The sequence below is a fragment of the Idiotropiscis lumnitzeri genome, unplaced genomic scaffold, assembly GCF_059441095.1.
Source record: "Idiotropiscis lumnitzeri isolate Australia: NSW breed Sydney's pygmy pipehorse unplaced genomic scaffold, RoL_Ilum_1.0 HiC_scaffold_36, whole genome shotgun sequence".
In the NCBI taxonomy this organism is placed as follows: domain Eukaryota; kingdom Metazoa; phylum Chordata; class Actinopteri; order Syngnathiformes; family Syngnathidae; genus Idiotropiscis; species Idiotropiscis lumnitzeri.
Genome location: NW_028283574.1, coordinates 1,483,568 through 1,491,312, shown reverse-complemented (window position 1 = coordinate 1,491,312; position 7,745 = coordinate 1,483,568).

Below are 7,745 nucleotides of genomic sequence, written 5' to 3'. Positions count from 1 at the left end.
GACCTTCCTGGGAAGCCCTGAAACTTTGACAGGACCTCCCCCTGAGCTTCTTATCACTGAATTCAATGCTCTTTTTTGTGGGGCCCAGATTTTTGGTCCCCACAAAAATTTTGGTCCCCTACAGTGGGTGTGCTGTCCGATGTTGGTCCCCAACATGTAGCTTATACAAACACACACACACACCCCTACTTGTTTTTGTGACATTGTTGGGCCACCTGAGCAAAACTCACATTGTGGGAACCACCCTTTCTAGTGGTTGTACAGCTCTGAAAAAAATCAGGCAGTGTCCAGGAATTTAGTTAAACACAAAAACCACTTCAAATTACCAATTAATGACCTGGAGGTCAAATGAGTGACTCAAGTGCATGTAATTCAGTCACTGTAGCCCAAAGATTCTCTGGGCCAGTGGATGAACCATTATTCGTCTTGGACAGCATTGAAGCAGGCCGTAGCCTGGTTTCTAAAGCTGAAAGACTTACTGACAGAGTAAAGGAAAATAGAAAGGAGTTAATCACATTAGGTGAAGAAGGCAAGATGAATTTATTCAAGAGAACTGTCAAAGGAAAGTATTTGACCTGCGACGACTTGGATAAAGCAGAAAGAGAACTTGTGAAATACTGTCAAAGGCGAAGTTTCAAAAAAGATTTAGCCATATTTGAAAAACAAAAAAGGGTGAAGAAAAGTAGCCCACTTTACAAGTTCAATATAGTACTTCAAGATGGTGTCATGAGGGTTGGTGGACAGTTGAGCCACGCAGCCATGCCTGAAACAGCAAAACAGCAAGCCATCTTGCCAAGGATTCACATAACACAAAGCTAGTCCTGAGATACATTCATGAGATTACAGCTCACGCTGGAAGGAACCACATGATGGCTAATCTGCATCAACAGTTTTGGATACCTCGAGCTGCTAGAGTCATCAGAAGAGTGCTACCTGACGATCCGCCTTTCAAGAGAATTGGCGTTGATTATTTTGGTCCATTCTAAGTAAGTAGGGTTAGAGGACAAGTAAAGAGATACGGCGTGATTTTTACATGTCTCGCTGTACGAGCCGTACATCTGGAAATTGCATCTTCACGTGACACAGATGCTTGTCTCAACGCAATCCGAAGATTTCTTGTCAGAAGAGGACAAGTGAGAGAGATGTATTCTGATAACGGAACCAACTTTAGATCAGCTGACAGTGAAATGAAGAAATCAATCAAAGAATGGAACACTAAGTAAATCGAGAAACACTTGCTGCAAAAAGGTATTCAGTGGCATAGCAATCCCCCAGCAGGTTCCCACCACGGAGGAAGCTGTGAGCGACTTATTTGGTCTGTGAGAAAAATCCTGAATGTCACTGTAAAAGAACAAATTTCGGGTGAAGAAAGTCAATATACCTTGCTTGGTGAGGCTGAAGCAGTTATAAACAGCAGGCCTATCACAAGGACATCTTCCGACCTCAACGACTTGGAAGCACTCACACCCAACACTCTGTTGTGGCTGAAGGTCAAACCTGAGTTACCTCCTGGAGTCTTCTGTAAAGACGACCAATACGCCCCAATACGTACCTCTGGGAATGAGCTGGTCAGCTCTTTAAAGAGTATTATGTAAGTTGAAATACATTAATCCATTTTTCTTTTTTGGACCATCTTTAACTGTGTAGTGTGTAATGTCTAAAATACAAAATGATCTGATTTTAGGGTGCAGTTGACGACTGTGGCACAGGTCCTCGCTCTACAAGTGCTAATAGTCTTCGGCAAAGAGAAAAATCTGCCATAAGGTACAGAAAACATTGGCATCAGAGTAAATGGATGCATGTTTTTGCAATGTGCGAGGAAACTGGCGAACTCAGAGAAAACTACGCAGGCTTGGGAGAACATGCAAACTCTACACAGGAAGGCCGGAGCCGGAATCGATCCCACAACCTCTGCATTGTGAGACCATCGTGCTCACAAGTCGCCCACCGTGGCGGCCGTCCATTATGAATGCCATCCCACCATCCATTATCTGTACGGCTTCTCCTCACAAGGGTTGCGGGGGGTGCTGGAGCCTATCCCAGCTATCTTGGGGCAGTAGGTGGGGTACACCCTAAACTGGTTGCCAGCCAATCGCAGGTCACACAAAGACAAACAACCATCCGCGCTCACACTCACACCAATTTAGGGTGTCCAAACAACCTGCCATGCATGTGTTTGGAATGTGGGAGGAAACCGGAGAACCCACGCAGGCGTGTGGGAAACATGCAAACTCCAAACAGGAAAGCCGGAATCAATCCCGCGACCTCTGCATTGTGAGACCATCGTGCTAACAAGTCGCCCACCATGCATCCCTGCTAAATAAATGATTAATTTTTACATTTTAGTATTTGTAAGCGATCTTGTGTTCATGACAGCATTTTCAACAGTGTGGGTGTTTGTATGAAAGCATTTCACTCGTGTATGGGCATGAGCATGTTTCAGTTGTATTTATGAATAACAATAATTTCACAATTGTGCCTGAGCGCCTTTCACTGGTGTGTATGAGAATGTTTCACCTATGTGTATGAGCGCATTTGACGAGTGTATGAGCAACAACTATTTCACTAGTGTGTATGAGAGCGTTTCACTCGTATGTATGATAGCGTTTCATAAGTATGCATGAGCAACAACAATTTCACTGGTGTGTAAGAGTGCATTTCAGAAGTGTGAAGCGATTCCTGACTTTTGTCCCCAACGGCACCTCATACTCCCCATCTCCCGCTCACTTCTCCTGACCCCATGAGCCATCCCCGTTGCTACTACATGGAGATTTGATGTGTTTTTTTGTTTTTTTTGTTATTAGCTTCTTCAACATCTCTTCTGATTCTCATCTCTTCTCTGGCGCTCGTCTCCGCCTGTCTGATTTGAAGTCGACCTCAGAATTTGCACTATTTTGACATGACTTCTGTGGTAATCACTACTGACATATTGTGTCATTTGCTCAATAATACATTAAAATTATAATAAATAATAAAAATGGGTCCGGTGCCGAGCTCTGGCTTCATATCTTTAAAAGTGGTCTTCTCAAATCTGTTACTAATGGCCTCTAAATCGGTTGTGGTAGAGAAGGGGCAAATTAGACCTTATGGCATCTTAATTTGGTCAAGTCTTGTACCCATTTTCAAGGCCAGCGACTATTGCTTTAGCTATATACAAGTAAAGGATTACTCTGAATATACACAACAACAAATCCCAGATGTCCATCCCAAATGTTGTTTCAAAATAATCCAGTTCAGATGATAAACAAATGTATTGGTATGTTGAGGTCATTATTTCAAATCAAAATATACACTTCTTTTTCAGACAATGGGGAGGATCGAAGAAGTGGAAAAGTTGCAGGAGTAACTTCAAAACAATGCAAAGAGACAGAATCTGGAAGAATGTCAAGTTTGTCCATGTTTATATTTCTGGAATTTAGTGGGCGTGCATCTCGAAATGTTTGGGGATGGTTCGGGCTGCCAGACAAGACTTTCACTGCGAGCGCTGGACCACTGGATGCTGCGGCAAACAGCGGACTTCTTGCAGCTATTTATTACCAACAAGCTACTCCTGCACATCAATGATGCGGATGGCACAGACTGCTTTGCAGACAATTATTTTGAGGCAAAACCAAGAGGTCTGTAAGCACTCTGAAAACAAAGTAAAATATTTGACACCCACGGCAAAGAAAGCCATGCTACAGCATAAACCGAAAATTTACCGTTACCGAAATTTATTACAATGACCGAAATCATTTTGCCCATGTCGGAAAATTCGATGAATAAAAAAAGAAAAGCCTTTTGTCTGCGGCAATGTTCATGCCCCTTTAAGACCGCTACAGCGCCTCTAGTCATGTGACTCCACCCGTCTGTCGCTCTCGTTGCTGGCGATTCAAATCCAGAAGCTTTCTCACCACCCACAACACAACCATGCTGTGCTGAAAGTTCAAAGTGAGAAGCAAGGTTCGACAAGTGACAACAGCCCATGAACGGAGGCGACACCATACGAGAGAACGTCTCAGAGGTGGACGCGATAGCTTAGCACATAGCTAAAGATAAAGCTCCTCTAGTTACGTGGCGCGCACAGGATTTAAACGCTTCATGAAAGCCGTATTTCCCGATATGGACTACATCGGGCCGGGAGCTTAGACATGTCAAGCATTTTGCATCTACATCCGACTTGTGGTCGGGTCGCAACATGGATCCCTGATTGAGCCTAACTGTGCATTCCATAGATGACAAGTGGCGACTGCGCAGCAGAGTACTCGAGACGGCACATTTTCCCCGATAATACCCACTTGTTTATTTGGCTTGCATTGACATTTTCTTTCATTTTATTTCGCGTTTTTTTATTTGCCATTATTTACATCATGAGAGCATCTTGGCGCAATCTATTTGCAGAAAAAGATTTCGCAAGAGGTACCCTTTTTCTTTGTGACATTGTTCAAGTCATGCAAAGCAAGCTCAGGGTTCGCGGTTAACCGCTTCCCGATTGCCCGGGGCAAGTGAAATTTGGCCACGGGCAAGGTAAAATTATGGGCAACTTGCCCGACCGGGCAAGCATTTTTTAAAGCAGCCAAATATCTTTAATTTTGACGAAAACGGTGGTGTGATCTGTTTGTGTGCACTGTATGGTGATGGTTTAACCCAGACAACCCCTTATGTTTTGGTATGGTCCATTGGCCTTATCGGGGGTAATGGGCGGGCGCTACGGGGATCAGTTAGTTCAGTGAATGTCGAGTTAAAGTGGACGTCAATAAATCCCGCAGTATTGGAACTCGCTGTCGTAGCATCCTCATTTGAAGTTTGAAAAACACAACAAAAACCTACGATATTTTGGCCGAAAATTGACAGCCGGAAGTTTTCTTACCTTCTGCGCATGTTTACGAGTGGCGACGAGTTCGTTCAAATCCGAACATTTCGGATTCCTCTGACATGACTAAAATAGCTCGAATATTTTTAAGTAGACAATTCAGTTGTGAGTAAGGAAGGGAGTAATATTTGATTATTGGCTGTTAATTCATTAGCTCCATGATGTGACCTGACATAGTGTCAGTGACTGTGTTCTGTTTATGCTATGAAACTTATGGAGGCAGCACCACAGGCACTGGTCTTAAAGGAATACACAAATTTGCCACACTCATAATTTACTCATGTGATTCCTCAATTAATACGCTCTCCTGGACTTAAAATTGATCATCTGGATTGCTGTAATATCATTTTCCCAATTTAACATGCAGATTTGTTAATTATTAAAACTACAATTAACATTTTCAATAACTGCACAGGATGATACATTTGCTCTTGTGAGTAGGGTTTCATGGTTGATGATGAAAACAAGATTAATTTATGCTTATCAGATTATATGTTTATTTACATTTGTGGCGCACATTTTACAACCATAAACATTTTATTCTTAGAGAAAAAAAATTGTCACTTGCCCAAGTCGGGCAAGTAATTTGGCCACTCGGGCAAGGCAAATTTTAGTGGCACTTGCCCTATGGGCAAGCAGTTTTTAAAGTTAACCGCGAACCCTGCAAGCTATTTGGAATGTTCATACAAATGATTTTTGTACTTTTATTTTTCATTGAAAGTAAAGTGTACCAGTTGGTCAATAAAAAAAACAGTCAATATGCAATTCCTGCATTTATTTTGATTTTAGTCCACGTGGGAATTTATTGTGCATTTATCGTTATTGAGGTAAAATTGCTCGATTTCTCGCGATATTGATTTGAGGTCATATCGCCCAGCCCTTCTACAGCATGTATACAGTGTGAGACGTGTTGTGTTCACTTGCTCCAAGGCAATTGTTTTTAAGTGTATACCACATACCCAACGAATTGTGTAATTTGTATGGCGGGGTGTACACATGCGTTGCAAAAACACATGCACACACTGTCACTCACGCACTTCCGTATATAGTTTATTTCAGCACCTTTTGTCATGCTGTTTTTATTTTATAGAAGGAAAGCATTATTTTGATGTCTGAGCTGTCACGAAAGAAAAAATAGAACTGTTGAAGTCAAGTCAAGCTTGTGCTTGAAATGTTTGTTCTTAGTTTCTCAGTTTTTCGTGAGCAATGGGAATTCAGTTATATTCAAACGCTGTCAGGTAAAGGCTCCATATTTTTATAGCATTATAGCACACTATTCTGTGGGCGCTAGAATTGAAGGGTTTGCGTTAGTAAAAATAGGTGGGATTAAATGAGCTGAAGTGTATCTCTTGAGTGCTCCTTAAATATTTGCCTGTGTTGGTATATTTTATTTTGGTCGTGTCATGTTTATTCTTACGCTGAAAGAGACATGAGGTGTTCGAAAAAAATAAATGATTTTTTTTTTCCCGGTCAAAACTACCAATGGTGTCTGTTTTTTTTCCCTCCGTGAAATGTACGAGTTATCACTTTGACGCACATGATGTCACGTGGCTGGAGGACTGGAAACTTGCACGAACAACATTTACGTTGAAATGTAACAATGACACATATATCGACATCTAACAAACATGCATGGGCATCTAACATTGACACTTACATTGACGTCTATAACATAAACCATTACAATCACATCTAACAAACACGGACATCTAACAGACACATCGACATCCATCATAAACATTTACATAGACATCGACATCTAACCAACCTCTACATAGACATCTTACACACATCGACATCTAACAAACATTTACATAGACATCTAACATAAACACATCTAATATAGACACATAGATTGACATCTAACATCGACACATTGAGATCTAACATAGACATACATTGACATCTAACATAAGACTGTTACATCGACAACTAACATCGACACAAGGCTTTGTCAAATGACACGTCATGACGACATATACAGAGACACAAGGCACAACAGCATATTTTTGGTACAAATTGAACCCGATATGTTAGCTACCTCGTTCGACTTAAAGGGTTAGCGAACTTGTTATGGTGGTTGAGGCGTGGTGGCTACCCAGCTCGTGTAGTGTATATTAAACTTAAGTTAATAATTTATGACCAGTAAACACGGATGTTGTAACGCAAAACAATGTTCAAATGTTAGTTTTTTTTCAACACATTTCATGAGAAAAAGCTCTACTTGTCTGTGAGAAATGTATGTTGTAGACCCATTATATAACACAATATTACACAATTTTACATTGGAATTTCATTTAATAAAACATTGACAATTATCTTTACAAACACTGTGTATGATTCATCTTTTCATTTGTTGTTCAATGAGCAAAACAGTGGCGATCAAAACAGTGCAAATTAAATGACATTTTATAGGTATCTGGTTGCAATACAGTGAACCCTCGCTACTTCGCGGTTCACCTTTCGCGGGTTCAGTGCTTCGCGGGTCTAAAAAATATTCGGGGGCATTGTAGTTTCGCCGAGCGGCACGACGGGGCGCTGGAGTGGTTAGACGGCCGGCGTCCGCCGAAGAAGAACGTGGGCGAAGAGGAGAGTGGACAAAGAAGAGCACGTTCCCCCGGGCACGATTTGGGGCGACGTTTCGCGCGGTTCGGACCGTACCAGAGCTCCGGCCAGCGTGCGTGGCAGTTAAGCCGAAGAGGAACAACTTCCGCCCGGGCACTAGCGGGGCGACATTTCGCTCCGTTCGGGACCGTGCGAGAGCTCCGGAGGAGACCGGCCGGCGTGCGTGGTTGTTAAGCCGAAGAGGAACACCTTCCGCCCGGGCATGAGCGGAGCGCGAGGCTGTCAGTTATGAATGAATAAATGAATAAATAAATGAAGAATGCCAGGG